Here is a 16,366-nt window from a genome sequence, read left to right on the forward strand (position 1 = left end):
AAACAGCTCTACCCACCCAACCGAATGCTCCAAATATCAGCTTTTTTTAAATTAAATTAGTAAAACGGCACTGAGATTTCCTGCATATATTTTATATTTTCATTAGTTTATGTTGGCTAGATGTTTTTCTGTATGGAATTCCATCATGGCAGGTTATAATTAAAACATAATTATATCTTCCCGTGTATGGGGGCCTTTAGTATTAATGAAAAGAGTATTGATAGAGTAGATTTATCAGACTCTACACTACATCACTACAGGTTTCTTCTAAAGTTAACATTTTGTATGGAATATATATATATATATATATATATATATATATATATATATATATATATATATATATATATATATATATATATATATATATATATAGTTAAGTTGCTAGAAATAAAATGCAAGTCAAAAACAAAGCAGCATGCAAACTGCCAGACAAAAGAAATCGATCAAAGCCAATTTCATGCAAGAGTCAACATCAAGGCAAGCTACAAGGGGCAAAGGAAACTATGTTGTACAGAAAGCACAAAATGTCAGGATGTGGCCTCAAAAAAGCCTGAATGTTTAAATGGGTAGTTAATCATTAAGCTAACTATTATAACGAATAAGTTCTAGAATATGCAATTCTTTGCAAATGTTAAATTGGTCTTTATTTTTCATAGTTTAATTAATTACTTTTATCTTGCCAGCTTTTAAACAGGAGCAGCCCACAATGGCCAAAAAAAATTCTATTTCCCTGTGAGGCTACAATTTAATGTTACAGTCTAATACAACCCGTACAAAAAAGTTGGGGCACTGCTTAAATATAACTAAAGCAGAATCCTCTTTAAGCATATTATTCAAACCATTGCCTAGCTGCATAAATTCCAAACTGGAGAGCTGCTGAGCAAAAAGCTAAATAATTCAAAAACTGCAAGATATAAAAAAAAATCAAAACCAACTGCATTGTCTCAGAATATCACTGCCTAGTTAAAGTTAAAGGTGAAATGCCCCTTTATATACAGGGAATCCTACATTTAATAATGAACACAACATCCAATATAATTGCAAATTAAAAAAAGAAAAATCTACAGTGTTTGCCATCACAATAAAACAACGCAATTATATATCAGACACTGAATAATTATAATGTTAGGATACTTTTGGCTTTTCTAGAAGCTGGCAGAGGTCTCTAACTTTATTAAACAATTCCTTTCCAGCCAAATGCTTTGAAATGCCAACACGAAGCAAGACTGCCGCTGGTGTAAAGAGTACAGTTCCAGACTCCCGAGGTTCCTTAGGCTGCTTTGGCATCAAACTGGACCAGTCCACATCAATAACGTCCAAGGGATCTGTAACAAAACATATACCATGTTGCCAATAAAGTAAAAATTGCTTAATAGAAGAAACCATTTCATAGTTACAGAAGATTATAAGATTGATTAAAATAATTACACTGTAATTAAAGCAAGATATTGTACCCCGAACCCCTGAGTCCTTTGCGAAAGAATCCGCCTAATACCGAACCGAATCCTAATTTGTTTTGTGACAAAAAGTCACACGATTTCCCTCTCTACCCCTAATATGCAAATTAGGATTCAGATTCGGTTTGGCCAGGCAGAAGGATTCGGCTGAATCCGAATCCTGCTGAAAAGGGATGAATCCTGGCCGAACCGAATCCTGGATTCGGTGTATCCCTAGTCCATATAAAACCCTCAGCTTTGATCTATATATAGTTCTTTTCATTAAAATGTATAAGTCCCCAAAAGGAATGTCCTATATGAACACTCAGTTATACCAATTATAGTTTACTGCTAAATTAGCAGAAGCTAAAGATGGTGTTTGAGAGAGAATTCTGTGTATGCAAATTCCCCGTGAGCCCCCTGACTTGGAAGGATTCTGTTTTTAAGCTAGACTTGGTCAATACTACCCTGGCCTTGAGGGCAGAGCCACCTATTTGGCACTAAGAGCAGTTCTTTTCTTTTCTATGTTGTGGAGCAATTTCTCTTTGTTCCCCCACCGCTAACTCCCTTTCTCTTCTATAAAAACTCCATGATTCTTTTGACAGGGTCCTGACTCATTGTGAGTTGAAATCCACGGAACTCTTGTTGAATAAACTTTGTCTTTCACCTCACGTAGCCTCTGGTAACTGAATTTCTCTGATACGTTCAAGGCTGAATTTTCTATGACTTGGGTTTGTATTAAGCCCCTTTCCTGTTCATCTTCAGACCTGTAATTCAACCTCTTACCATGTACAGAGAAGGCACAAGCCCACTGGATCCATGTGGCACACACAGAATTATACCTCAATGCTTTGACATTTGCAAGATGATATAATGCAGAAAATTAAAGCCTACTGATTGGAGCAAATCTTTATCCTATCAGCTTATTGCAAGTTTTCCCACTGACAGAGGATGATTATTGGAAAAAGAAAGACTGAAAGAAGATGGATAGTTTTCCCCATGCTGCAAATACAAGAGTAATGGGCAAATTACTGTATATAGTGAATAATGCACCCACCATTTTAATATACAACGATACTATAAGTCAGTTTCATGGCAATATAAAGGCAGAAGGCCAAAGGCAAAGTCTTTTTATACGGGTCCTGGCACTACGAGGTGACTTCTAATATTACATTTTACAACAGGGGGTACTTTATTTTTTATAATACCTAGGTTTCACCAATTTCATCACTAAGTTCTGTTTATAAGGACAAAATTTAAAAAAAATATTATATAAAAAAAGATATTCAAGGCTAGTGTATTCTATGTATAACAAATATATCTTTAGTGATGTGATACCTGTTCTTATAGATGTATTGTTTCACATGACCCCCTGTTTTAAAATAAAGATATTAAGGTTCCATGTATAAAAGCACTTTGCCTTCAGGTAGTAACTGTTGGACAGGACAGATAAAACTCAACAGTTGCAGGTAAAGTATCAAGAATGGAATGACATTGTATTGCACCTTCAGGTCTAGCAAATTGTATAAATAAGTTAGTATATAATGTAAGAAACAATCATTTTTATAGATCAAACCCTGTTTCAGCAGATAATTGTTGAGATGGACCAATAGGCAATTCTTTACATGCATGCACAGTTTTAGGACTATTTCTTAGCCTAGTACACCTTAACAAACCTTCTGACTGTTTCCTATAGGTACATCCTCTTTTAAACTAATAAATCATAAGCTGGTAGCAAAAAAACATGAGCAAAAGCAAAATCTAATGAGAATAAAATGGATCTGTCCAAATGACAGGAAACATGGCCTTTACTATGGGCAATAACGTTATAAGGACTGCACGTTCATTTATTAATCTAACTCTAGAATAATCCTTCATTTATTATACTAAAGAATCTACAAGAATTTAAAATAAAAAAACAAACACAGAGCAAGTGCTTTAATATAATATGTGGTTAATGTTTTTAAAAAAGCAAAGATCTTTTTTTTAATGCATATACAATAAGAAAGAATATATATATATATATATATATATATATATATATATATATATATATATACAGGTTTAAATTAGCTTAAACCAATCATTCAAACATCTGAAAAAGAGAGAAAAAACAAAGGCAATTCAGGAAGGCGAAATTGATTTTCCAATCAGCTTGTACTTTGCTTGACCTTGTACTTTCTAAAGCACAAAGACCCAAAACATTTAGAAAATCCAATAAAAATACAAATGCCAGAGCATTAGTGCTACAAACACAATGTGCCTTCTGACATAAATTCCGGACTCCAATCTGTCATTTAAGCAGCTGTAATTAGATGAAACCAACTGCAAATAACATAATACCTGATGGCTTGTCATCATCTTCTTGATGATCTTCTTTCTTTTCTGCATCATTGTCTAAGATCTTATCCAGTTCTGATGGGCTCATATTCTTCCCTAGTTACAGAGTCCACAGACTGATCATCATCTAACTTGGGCTCCTCATTATCGCTACCATGACATAACACTTTACAGTTAAAGGCTTAGTTTTTGATAAATACATACATTAAAAATTCCCTTGCACTATAATAATGTCCTCTTTATTGGAATGCAGTAGTGTTCCAGAATATACATCTAAACAAAGGGAATAAAAATAGGGGTATATTTTTTTATACATGCCCGACTATACAGGAGGAACCAGTGAATAAGTGGAGCAGAGGAAAAAAAAAATAATCACGGAACACCAAATCCTATCTGAAGTTCTCTTACCTCAAAAATCTATTCTTACATAATGTCATTTGCATAAAATAACACTGCAGCTTATTGGTTCACCTCTGTGCTAATGGGAATACTTCTGTCAGCTCAGTTAGAGTTCCTCGTCTTAGGAAAATGCGCAAAAAGTTAGTGTATTGGAGCCTCTATGGAGTTCTGGAAAATCCTACTGGGTCTTGTTGAGAAAACTTTAGTTTCCTTCATCAGGCTGCTGTGATCATTATATTCCTTGGACACAAACATGAATATGTACTTAGCTAGTGAAGTGACAAGTCATTTTATTCTGTAAGCTCTTCTGAAAGAGCCTTGATTAAAAGATTTCTAGGACATTGTGTCAGTTACGCCCACCGACACACCAGAAGCATATCATCAGAAATAAATATGTATAGAGATGGTAGATGCAAGTTGTGCAATTTCTGTGCTCTTCCTTCTGCAACGGAGTTAAGAAAATTTGCCCTTTAATGCAATTTCCCCATTTAAAAACATACCCAGCTCAATTATGCTACCTTTGCATAAAGCAAAGACTAGTTTTGATGGTTTTACTGGATGCCATATTCTTAATGACTTCAAGGCACAAGCTGCCATAACGGACAGACTTTGTAAGTTCTCCTTAGGGAAGTCTTTGCTATTATTCATTGGGTTCTTGAAATTGTAAGCGTCTTCTAGCTGTCCCCCTACTAAGATGGGCTACTGCTAGGTCTACTGTCAAGGTGCTGTCCTATCACTTCATTCCTTGGGGTTAACTTACTGAAGGACCAAAAATCGCTGATTTACTAATGGGCGCCGTTATTAAATTGTTAGCACACTCTAATGGCAGGTGTATTTTCCTCTGGCGGAAGAGCGTTACTACGCAAATTCACTACGTTTTTGTTTTTACTGAACGTCACCTCTATCGCCAGACTTGCCTTCGCCACCTCAGACCAGGTGGTGTGCAATAGAGTAGATAGGACTTGGTCCAAAAAAAGTTGAAATTTTTTCTAAGTCCCAAAAAATGCTGGCGTCTTTTCATTTTTACAGGGTGATAGGCTGAAAAAGATCAAAAAAATCCTTCCCCCCTACATTTGATAACATATGGCACCTAAACTATACTGTGGGCACATGTTTAGGGCATTATAACAACTCTTTATAATTTTATTAGGGTTCCCTGGCCTTGTGTAGTGTAATGTATTTGCTGCAGCATATACGGCCATTGTACATTAATTGCATGCCGTTTGCAAATTAGTCAACGCTAGCGTAACTTCAACTGCTGATCGTATTTTCACTAACTTTGCAAGCATTTGGTACCCTGTGCACAACTTCGGATCTTCGTGAATTAGCGTTGTCCAGGCAAATTTACGCCTGGCGAAGTGTTGTGATATACTCTAAGCCATCGCTGGCAAATTTTCGCAGGTAAGTAAATTTGCCCCCTTGTGAGTAAAAGGGAACACAACTTTGAATCCCCGAAAATGACCACACCAAAGATCATTTATTTTATGGCCTCAGGCACTGGAAAGAATTTAAGCCTCACATGTTCTAGAAGAAATGTGTCCTCCTCCTTAGACTATTGTAAGCCCTACCAATATGTAGCTAGACCTATATCAGTATCAAGATATAATAAATATGATGACAAACAATGCTGCATTCCACTTAAAGTCAGACAGAAAGCACACTGAGGAGGACTAAATTATATATTTCTCTCTTTCTCTCCTACCCAGGTCAGCAGAGCTATCTTTCAGCTTGTGCTGCTCATAAGATATAATGGAAAATTGTTAGGATGAAGGGAAATTATATATTTGAGGGTTAGAAAAAGTGCAAGAAAATGCCATTGTCAAAAAGAACAGATGCAGTACTGTTCATTAGTGGAAGCAAGAATTCTACTGCAGAACATAAAAAAAATTCTTGAATGGTAAAGGTCTTTAATGTGGATGGCCACATCAATAACCACACAAAGTAAATGTACTTCCTTGTCTGTAAACTTTATTCCTTATAAATCCCTTCATTTTAAGTACATTAAACTTAAAAGCATTTACCAATATGCTGAGAATTTGAGCTAAGGTTTTGATTATCAACCCCTGAGCCTATAGAAAGAGGATGCAGACAATGTTTTCTCTACATTTTCATTGGCTGTGTGTATTTTTCCCAAGCCCTTTTAGCTCTGCACATCCCCAGGACATTTTTCTGTACCAACTGGCTCCCACTGTGCCAGAATTTTACGTTCAGAAGCAGATATGCTTTATTTGCAGAAGCATTCAGTATTGGTGGCTATTGCAAAAACTGTTGTAATATGACAGGGAGAGGTGGGGGAGACACATACATATTTATTTTTCCCCTGCTGGCTCAATTTTTTTCCCCATCCACCACTTTTTTTTCTAGGGAGAACATTGTAATCAAATAAAGGAATGAACAATTTTATGTTGTGTGTACGATAACCAGGGCCGCCATCAGGGGGGGACAGGGGGTACTACTGTACCGGGCCCGGGCCTGAAGGGGGGCCCGGCCGTGGTGCACTTATCAAAATAGCCTGGCCCCTCTTGACTGGCGTGAGTTATTATGCAGCCGGAGACTACACGTTTATAATGTGCAGCGAGTGCGCCAGGCGCGTGATCCCTCCCCGACATGTCCCACTGACACGCTGTTATTATATCAATGGATGATATAATGTTCCCTGTCAGTTACTGATAAAGCTCAGTGAAAGCGATTCCCTCGACTGTAAATCCCCAGAACAGTCTGACCTGCATTCTGGCCTCATGTCGGGGGAGCGGTGCTGAGTGTGTGGGTGGATCCGACTGTCACACGGAAACACCTTTAGCTGGTGAGCTGTGTGGCCCTGAGGGGAGGCACCGCTAGGGTGGGTATGGGGCCCTGGGATGTGTCGGATTCCATACTGTATGCATAATGTGAGAGAACTGACAATGTTGCACTGGGGCTGCTATGGAGAGGGGAATTGTGTTATAGCTGGGGATTGTGCCTTTATTACATACAGTGCCAGAGATAGAGGGGGAGGTGGTTGTAAGTAGGTTTAGTGTAGTGTGAGGGGTTCGTTTACGTGGGGTAATTGTGTGTGGGGGGTAGTGTGTTGTTGTGTGGATTAGTGTGTTACACTGGTATTTATTGTATAGGGAAGGGGTGTCGTTTATTATTGTGGTTGGTCCTAATGTTATTTTGGGCCGAGGTTTTGTGTAGTTTTGTAAAGGGGGTGTTGTGATGTAATACACGGGGAGTTCATGCGCTGTGTTGTTGTATGTGATGTGTGTTTAGTGGCTTGCAGGGTAGGGGCAGTTGTACTGGCTTTGGGTTAGTGAGCATTATTGCTATTTTAAGGGGTTAATATGCAGTATTGCAGCTGTGGGTAGGGATGCCACCTGGCAGGTAAAAATGATGTTTGTTTTTTTAAAAAAAAACCTTTTATGGGGGGCCCTGGTGCCAATGTTTTTTTTTTCTTAACTTGTAAGGGGGGCCCAATGTTTTTTTAAAAAAAAACTTTTATGATCGGCCCTGGTGCCAATGCTTTTTTTTTTTAACTTATAGGGGAGCCCTGGTCACCAATTATTTGGTCCCTGACCACCAAATTTTTTTAAAAAAAAACTTTTATGGGGGCCCTGATGCCACTGTTTTTTTTTAACTTATATGGGGGCCCTGACCATCAAAAACTTTTTATAACTTGTGTGTGTGGGGGGGGGGTTACCTTTTTTAGCGCTGATGTCTGTGTTTTAACTGTGTTTGGAGTGGGCGGCATCTGGGGTGGGGCTTGGGGGCTGGAGTGGGCGGGGCCCAGGGGGGCCCAAAAATTTTTGTTGTACGGGGCCCCGTGATTTCTAATGGCGGCCCTGACGATAACATTATGTTTACACCAGAATTTGCTGTGGGCACTGCAGTCACCACCACCAGAAGCTTGTAAAGTAACCAGCAGTACATAGAGAGCCAAACAACTTTTGTCGAAAGCTGGAAAACTTTGCCTAAAAATCTTTTATTGCATATGTTTTAGAATATATGATAATTAAATGGTAGCAAAAATATGAGTTTGCTTTCTCCCCCAGCAGTCTATCAACAGAACAGAAAGGTAACAAGATAACAGCTCCCTGACACCTGCATTGCTAAAAAAAAGCAGTAACATCCTCGGAGTAGGATAACACAGATTAGGAGAAGCAATATCTTATCTGAAAGCAATTCCATGAAGTGCTGTCTCTTAATGAAAGCACAGAATCAGGTAAAATTACCTGCCTATACACCAATTTTACAATAATAAATACACTTATCGGTTCAAGAATGTTACATGTTAGAATGAATTACTTGCAATGTACACATTACACATAAAAACTACACCATAAAATCATGAGAGTATACCTACTACAGCATTAATTGTTAAAAGCCATCAGTGTGCAAAGGGCAGGGAAATATTAATTGGAAAAGAAAGAAAGAGAAAGAAAGAAAGAAAGAAAGAAAGAAAGAAAGAAAGAAAGAAAGAAAGAAAGAAAGAAAGAAAGAAAGAAAGAAAGAAAGAAAGAAAGAAAGATGAAATCTTACCATCAAAGCTCTCTGGCTTTTCATTCTAATGACTACTGCCCATATCCTGTATGTTTTCGGAGTTTCGGTCTATTTCAGCATCTCGATTCCACTCCGTTTGTCTTCCTTCTCTCCTTTCTCTTTATCCTTGTCACGCTCTCTCTCATATTCATAAAATTCTCTTTCAATTGCTCTTTCCTACCTGTTAAATGGCCCAGATCTGGAATGTACTTGATGATCAGTTGAACTTCTTCTGGAACTGTGACTTCTTGAATTCCTACAATCTATTAAACAAACAAAATACATTTATACTGTTGTGGTATTTTTTCCCCAAGTTAGATAATGACACTGGTATCTGAGCGCAGGAGTAAATATAGACGTCAAAATATTGCCTTATTTCTAAGTATTCACACTACTAAAGGAACTAGACAACTATGTTCTTTTGCACCAAAATGGAAATTGATTTTGCAAAAAATAAGATATAATTTTTATTGATGACTTCCATATGAGAATCACACTTGCAAATGGTTTAGAGCAGCAACAAAAAGAGTTATGTATTCTATAGAGGGGCAGGTGTATCTACCTTAGTAGGGGCTGCAAACCATCCATGTTGAATAAAGCATTGTGTGGGATGGCTAATTCCAGCATTTCCCCTAGTTAAGTATTTATAGTCCTTTACTACTAGAATATTAGTATTCCCTGATAAAAATAATGGTAGTATCTGTTTACATTTTGTTTACATTGCTACATTATAACTATACGCACTCACTAAAGATACAAAGAACTCTCCGGTCTTATGCCAATTCATTTGGGTAGAGTGTCAGTTCAAAAGTGAATGCAAAGTTTAGAGAATGACCAGAGTGATCCTAGTTCTTAAAGTGATACTGACACTAAAAAACTACTCTTTAAAATATGAACATACATTAAAAGTTACCTATAGGTCATGTTGATTGTTTTTTGCTGAGAGCTTTGTTTTTGTAAATAATTGTTAGTTGAAGTTCTTAAACCTGACTGTTTTGCCAACCTGACTGTCCCATCTCAGCCTGTCCGTTAAAGTTTCTAATGCTAATGGACTACTGCTGCACAAATATGGCAGCCCCCTCATAGACGAGCACGGGGAGTCAGATGGGTAAGCTTTGAGCAAATACTTTATGGCAAAATTATAATTAGCAAATAAAGACAATACTATGATAGATATAAAAATGGTTTAATTTCTGGTGTCAGTATCTCTTTAAGTGCCTGAAAAGCAATAACAATATAAATGCCTCAACCCACTGACAGATTATTCTGTAGATTTTCACAGTGATTTTTCAAAACAAATTTTTTTGTTAGATAAAGTTCTTCACAATTACACCCAAAGCTATAACTGACATAAGCCATTAAAATCGATAACCAAAAAGGAGAGGCTTGCTCAATTCAGTAATGACTCACCTGATAAAGTGCTGCGGCTAGGCTCTTCACTCTTCAGCTGATCTATCCTGGACTTGAATTACTTAGTGGTCTCAATGCTTTTATTTCTTTCTCGATCTCTAGAGCTACAATGCAATAATCTCCTCCTTGCATTGTGGTCTTCTCCACTTCAATGAACAGAATCAATGGATGTGCCACTCTGGTTGCTAGAGATGCTACTGCTATGTTTTTGCTTAGAGGGTTTACGAGGAGGAGGTTCTTCAGCAGCTGCAGGATGAGGTTCCTCTTTTTCTGTTTTGGCCTTAGTAGGCTTTTTGATAAGTTATTTTATAGTTTTCTCTACAGGATCAGGCTCTTTACTTTCTGGGACATCTTCATCTGACCAGTCACCAGTCACTTTTTCTTAAGAAACTTCTACTACCTTCTTCTCTGGAAACACTTCAATGTTGAATTACAGATTCAGGTTTTTTGACTTTCGAACTTTCACTGGGTTCTACTAAATGTTCCCTCTGCTTTTCTGCTGTGGGTATTGCTCTCTCTTTAGGTTTTGACTCCTCATAGTGCCTTGAGCTCTCCTTCCTTTCTGATTTGTGTTACACTTCTTTCCAGCGTGACTGTCTTTCTTCAGTACCATGAGCAGGAATTAGAGATCGGGAATCTAAAGGTTTAACAACTTAACTCAGAAGTCTGTGCTTTTAATCTACAGGAAAAGGAGTATTTATTTATAACACGGCAGCCGATACAGAAGCCTGGTATTTATAATGACATTATACAGTAAATATTGTTTTACTATGTTTATGATAAAGGCAAACCAACCACATTCTCTTAGTTTAGTGATATCTATCAATTACACAAGAGATGCATAATAGAAAGTACACTATGTGGCCACTGGGTGTCCTCAAAAGTCATTTCTAACAATATCCAATGCAATTTTCTTATTGGCATATGAAAGTAAAGGGACTCTACAAATTGTGGTTCATGCAGTCAAGTTATTGGATGAGCCTTTTATGGTTTAAATCAATTTGATTTGTCAGGCCATGTACAGGGACCAATAAACTGCCATGAACTAAGGTCAGCCCATTTAAGGACACACTAAATATATCTACTTTACAAAGCAGAGATTTTCAGCTGCAATACAACCTGAATCTCTCTGATATTGTGGAAAAGGTCAGTTTCCTTTAAGTGGTAGTTTGGCTTTTTTAGGACTTCTCATACTTAACAGGTAAATTAACTGTTATCCAGAAACCTCTGTCTTACTTACTAGATTGTACAGATATGAGATCAGTTATCCAGAAACAATTACGAAAAAGCTGTCTCCCATAGACTCCATTTTATCCAAATAATCCAAATTTTTAAATTGATTTCCTTTTTCTCTGTAATAATAAAACAATACCTTGTACTTGATCCAAACTATAATATAATTAATCCTTACTGGAAGCAAAACCAGCCTATTCGGATTACTTAATGTTTACATGATTTTGTAGTAGACTTAAGGTATGAAGATCCGAATTACAGAAAGATCCGTTATCTGGAAAACCCCAGGTCCGAGCATTCTGAATAATAGGTCCCATAACTGAACTTTAATCAAATAATTTAAAATGTAAGTATGGGCGTCAGCTTCTTAAATTTACCGGTCTGCACTAATTTTCCAGTAATCCCTATAATTCGGTGGCATCCCATACTTTTCACTATCACCTATCTTTCTGGGGTAGGTGACTTCCCACATTACCATTTATTTTTCCCAATATCCCTACTCAACCACAGATTTTCATTTTAGGCCAGTGATCTTCATTTGAGGTTTCAGGGATCTCAAGTCTCCTAACTATTAAGTTCCTTACCTTAGATCCTATGTTGGTTATAGGACAATACAAAAGTCTTTAAAAACACACCTTCATTTTCTTTTGTACTTTTTAGAAATTGAGCTGATGCATATTTGCAATTGAGAACCTATGTTGGTAAGTGAGACCTGTAGTGTATAAAGTGAGTGCAGGATGGACAGCTGATGCGGAATTATTGATTGAAGCTGTAATGTGAAGCAGATAGGGGATGGGGATGGCTGAGCTTTGTTGCCTTAGGCTAAACAATAAAGGGGGTTATTTATCAAAGGTTGAGTTGTTTTTTCCACAAAAAATTCAAGATTTTGAGGGGAAAAAAAATTTCCGGTTAAAAAAAACTCATATTTTTCAAGTTTTTAAAAAAAAAAAAAAAAAAAAAAATTTTTTAGATTTAATATACCCCGACTCTGGAAATAGCTTAAATACGAAAATACACCATGGAACCCTGTCAAGGTCATGTAGGAGTCAGTGGCAGAGGTCCCTTGAACCATTTGAAGATGTTAATAGCCTACATGATGTTCAAGTTTTTCTTGGTGGGTTTTGCTTGAAAACTCAGTCAATTCAAGGTTTTTTGGAGGGTTAACCCCGAACACGCTGATTCAAGTTTTTTCCATTCGATTTTTTTCTTAAATTAGAAACCATTCGAGATGTGAGTTCATTTGAATTCATTCGAAGTATAAAAAAAGCTCACAAAGCTCTAAAATTCGACCTTTGATAAATAACCCCCCTAGTGTGCATTATTAGCTTTTTACTCTTTTCATACAAAATCCAAACAACCACCAGAGAAACAGGGAAAATAGGAAATTTTCATAACCCTGTTATCTCCAAGCTAACCAGTTCAGATGAATCATGCCAAAAAGTATATAGAAGAAAAAATATTTTAAAACATAACTTTTAATCAAAGTAAGTTAAAAACACACGCACCCGCAAAGACAATGCCATATGAGACTTCATTATAGGTATATGGAAGTCCGGGACCATGTCCCTAAAACAACACTCAATTAAAAACCAGGCATAGGGTAAAACAGTGGACAATTATTGTAGTCAGCGTTGTCAATTCCCGCCTGACCACAGTAGTAATTAAAGTAATAGCCATGTATTTGTAGCCATTCCCAACACCTCCCTTCCAGTCATTCCCCAACCCCAATTCTACCTAGCTACGTGGGGAACAAGTGGGAGCTATTCACCCACTGTACACTTATGCCACCCGCCCTACGCGTTTCACCATGTACCACGGCTTCTTCAGGGGCATAAGTGGCGAGTGCGCGTCCAAAATCAGTTTAAATAGGTATCCATTACCGCTGGTGTAGAAACGCACGTTTGCGTCACTTCCATAACGTCACTTCCGGTTGCGCTTAGTTGCTTCCGGTTGCGCTCAGTAATTCGCCCACATTTGCCTCAAAGCACAACCGCGCATGCGCTGCCCCTACTCTTGCGCAAGGGCGACTTTCCCCATGCTAACTCATCTGCTGGGTTGATCCAATTGTGTGGTAATGCACATGCGCGTCCTCAGACAGTCCCTTCAACTTAAAGCGCAGTAAACCCCCCAGCCTGCACTGCTAGCTGGATGGATCTAACAAAGGGGGATATCCTAGACTAGGCGTGACAATCTGGACACTTATAGGATACCTAAAATAGAGTCTGTTTGACACTGAATGAATTTCTATAATATAAGAAACAGAGTCAAATATTTTAGTATGTATCTGACAGTGCAGAAGTTGGGAAGTTTTTGTACCCCATATCACTAAATTTTATAAACATTTTTAAGGAGTAGGGGAGAGGGTAAAGCCTGCATTCAGGCCATTAACAAACTTTTTACACACATTTTTAAAGAAAGGAGGAGAAGGTAAAACCTTCGTTCAGGCCATTAGGAGCCCTTGTATTAAGCCAATATATCCATTCTCGCTGCAACAATTTTTTATCTATATCCCCGACTCGTAAAGTGGGTTCTATTAGGTCAACTGCTGTGAATTTTAACATTTCCAGGCTACCATTGTGGGTTTCGTTAATGTGTCTAGCTACTGACGTATTTCTCTTATGTTTTACATCTCCCACATGTTCTAGAATTCTTCTCCTGAATTCTCGTTTCCCTAAGAAACATAACAAGGCCCACAAGGCGAACAAGTCCACTAAAATAATAAGATTTATAGGAAATTATTCCTTTGAACATAATGAGATTCGCCAGATACTAACCAACCATTGGCAGATTCTAGAGCAGGACAAAGATTTGTCCAGTGTAATAGGAACTAAACCCACAATCACGTTTAGGCGTAGCAAAAATCTGCGGGATCAACAATTGTTATGCGATGGGCAGTACCTGCGCCCCCACGTACGCGAATAAATACCTAGGATGGTGGGAACACAATTTTGTGTTTCATGTAGCTTTAGTGGAATTTACTGAGAACATTGATTTGTGGTTACGCTACATTGATGATGTAGTTTTGATATGGTCAGGCACCCCAGAAAATTTTTTACAGATTTGTAGACAAACTTAACAGCAACAGCATCAACCTTAAGGTCACGGCAGAAATTAATAGGGATGCAATTAATTTCCTGGATATTCGCATTTATAGAGATAATAACAATGACGTACAAACTACAGTTTTTAGAAAAGATACGGCAACCAACAATTTGCTACATGCTAAAAGCCAGCATCCATCTAGTCTGATACAAGGCATACCCACTGGCCAATACTTAAGGGTGAAAAGGATTTGCAGTACAGAGACGGATTTTAAAAAAGAGGCTGATAAGCTATATCTAAGATTTAAACAGAGAGCTTATAGCCATAATTCCCTCAAGAGAGCATACAAGAGAGCCTTAGGGGCAGATAGGAATCAGCTTTTGATCCCTAAGAAACATAACGAGGCCCACAAGGCGAATAAGTCCACTAAAATAATAAGATTTATAGGAAATTATTCCTTTGAACATAATGAGATTCGCCAGATACTAACCAACCATTGGCAGATTCTAGAGCAGGACAAAGATTTGTCCAGTGTAATAGGAACTAAACCCACAATCACGTTTAGGCGTAGCAAAAATCTGCGGGATCAATTGGTACATAGTCATCTGAATAATAAGGGGAAACCAACACGGTTAGAAAATAAAACTAAAGGTTGCCATAAGTGCGGGAGTTGTCTGGCCTGTCCGTACATTGAAAAGGCTTGGGTATATGTGGGCAGAGATGACAAACCAATATACACTCTAGAGCATTCTATGAACTGTAAGACATCAGGAGTTATATATGTAATGACCTGTCAATGTGGAAAATGCTATGTTGGCAAAACGAAACGAGAATTCAGGAGAAGAATTCTAGAACATGTGGGAGATGTAAAACATAAGAGAAATACGTCAGTAGCTAGACACATTAACGAAACCCACAATGGTAGCCTGGAAATGTTAAAATTCACAGCAGTTGACCTAATAGAACCCACTTTACGAGTCGGGGATATAGATAAAAAATTGTTGCAGCGAGAAGCGCAATGGATATATTGGCTTAATACAAGGGCTCCTAATGGCCTGAACGAAGGTTTTACCTTCTCCCCCTTTCTTTAAATATGTGTGTAAAAAGTTTGTTAATGGCCTGAATGCAGGCTTTACCCTCTCCCCTACTCCTTAAAAATGTTTATAAAATTTAGTGATATGGGGTACAAAAACTTCCCAACTTCTGCACTGTCAGATACATACTAAAATATTTGACTCTGTTTCTTATATTATAGAAATTCATTCAGTGTCAAACAGACTCTATTTTAGGTATCCAACCGGAAGTGACGTTATGGAAGTGACGCAAACGTGCGTTTCTACACCAGCGGTAATGGATACCTATTTAAACTGATTTTGGACGCGCACTCGCCACTTATGCCCCTGAAGAAGCCGTGGTACACGGTGAAACGCGTAGGGCGGGTGACATAGGTGGACAGTGGGCGAATAGCTCCGACTTGTTCCCCACGTAGCTAGGTAGAATTGGGGTTGGGGAATGACTGGAAGGGAGGTGTTGAGAATGGCTACAAATACATGGCTATTACTTTAATTACTACTGTGGTCAGGCGGGAATTGACAACGCTGACTACAATAATTGTCCACTGTTTCACCCTATGCCTTTGATTAAAAGTTATGTTTTAAAATATTTTTTCTTCTATATACTTTTTGGCATGATTCATCTGAACTGGTTAGCTTGGAGATAACAGGGTTATGAAAATTTCCTATTTTCCCTGTTTCTCTGGTGGTTGTTTGGATTTTGTTGGTTCTTTAATGAACACTAAACTGCAGATAAATTAGGTCTGAAACTTGACCACACTCACCTTTGTGAATTTACTCTTTTCATACCTCAGATCATAAAAGCATTGCTGGTTAATTTATCCTGTATTTTTCTGAATTGATCATCAATACATTTCTTGTACAGGTAATTTTAGTTTAAGGCAGGTTTGAAAAAGCCCAGCCGGTACAGTTTAC

The 16,366-nt window shown here is 37.8% G+C and overlaps 1 long non-coding RNA gene across 1 annotated transcript; it reads right to left on the minus strand.

Annotated features, from left to right (window-relative positions):
* Positions 1 to 385: 385 nt before the first annotated feature.
* Positions 386 to 10,834, minus strand: LOC121400043. The gene is made up of 3 exons (XR_005965504.1): positions 10,104 to 10,834; positions 8,875 to 8,956; positions 386 to 1,328 (listed from the first exon to the last, which is right to left on the minus strand). It is a non-coding gene; the product is annotated as an uncharacterized LOC121400043 (long non-coding RNA).
* Between the last annotated feature and the right edge of the window lie 5,532 nt (positions 10,835 to 16,366).

Source organism: Xenopus laevis, chromosome 2L, assembly GCF_017654675.1.
Source record: "Xenopus laevis strain J_2021 chromosome 2L, Xenopus_laevis_v10.1, whole genome shotgun sequence".
NCBI classification, from domain to species: Eukaryota; Metazoa; Chordata; class Amphibia; order Anura; family Pipidae; genus Xenopus; species Xenopus laevis.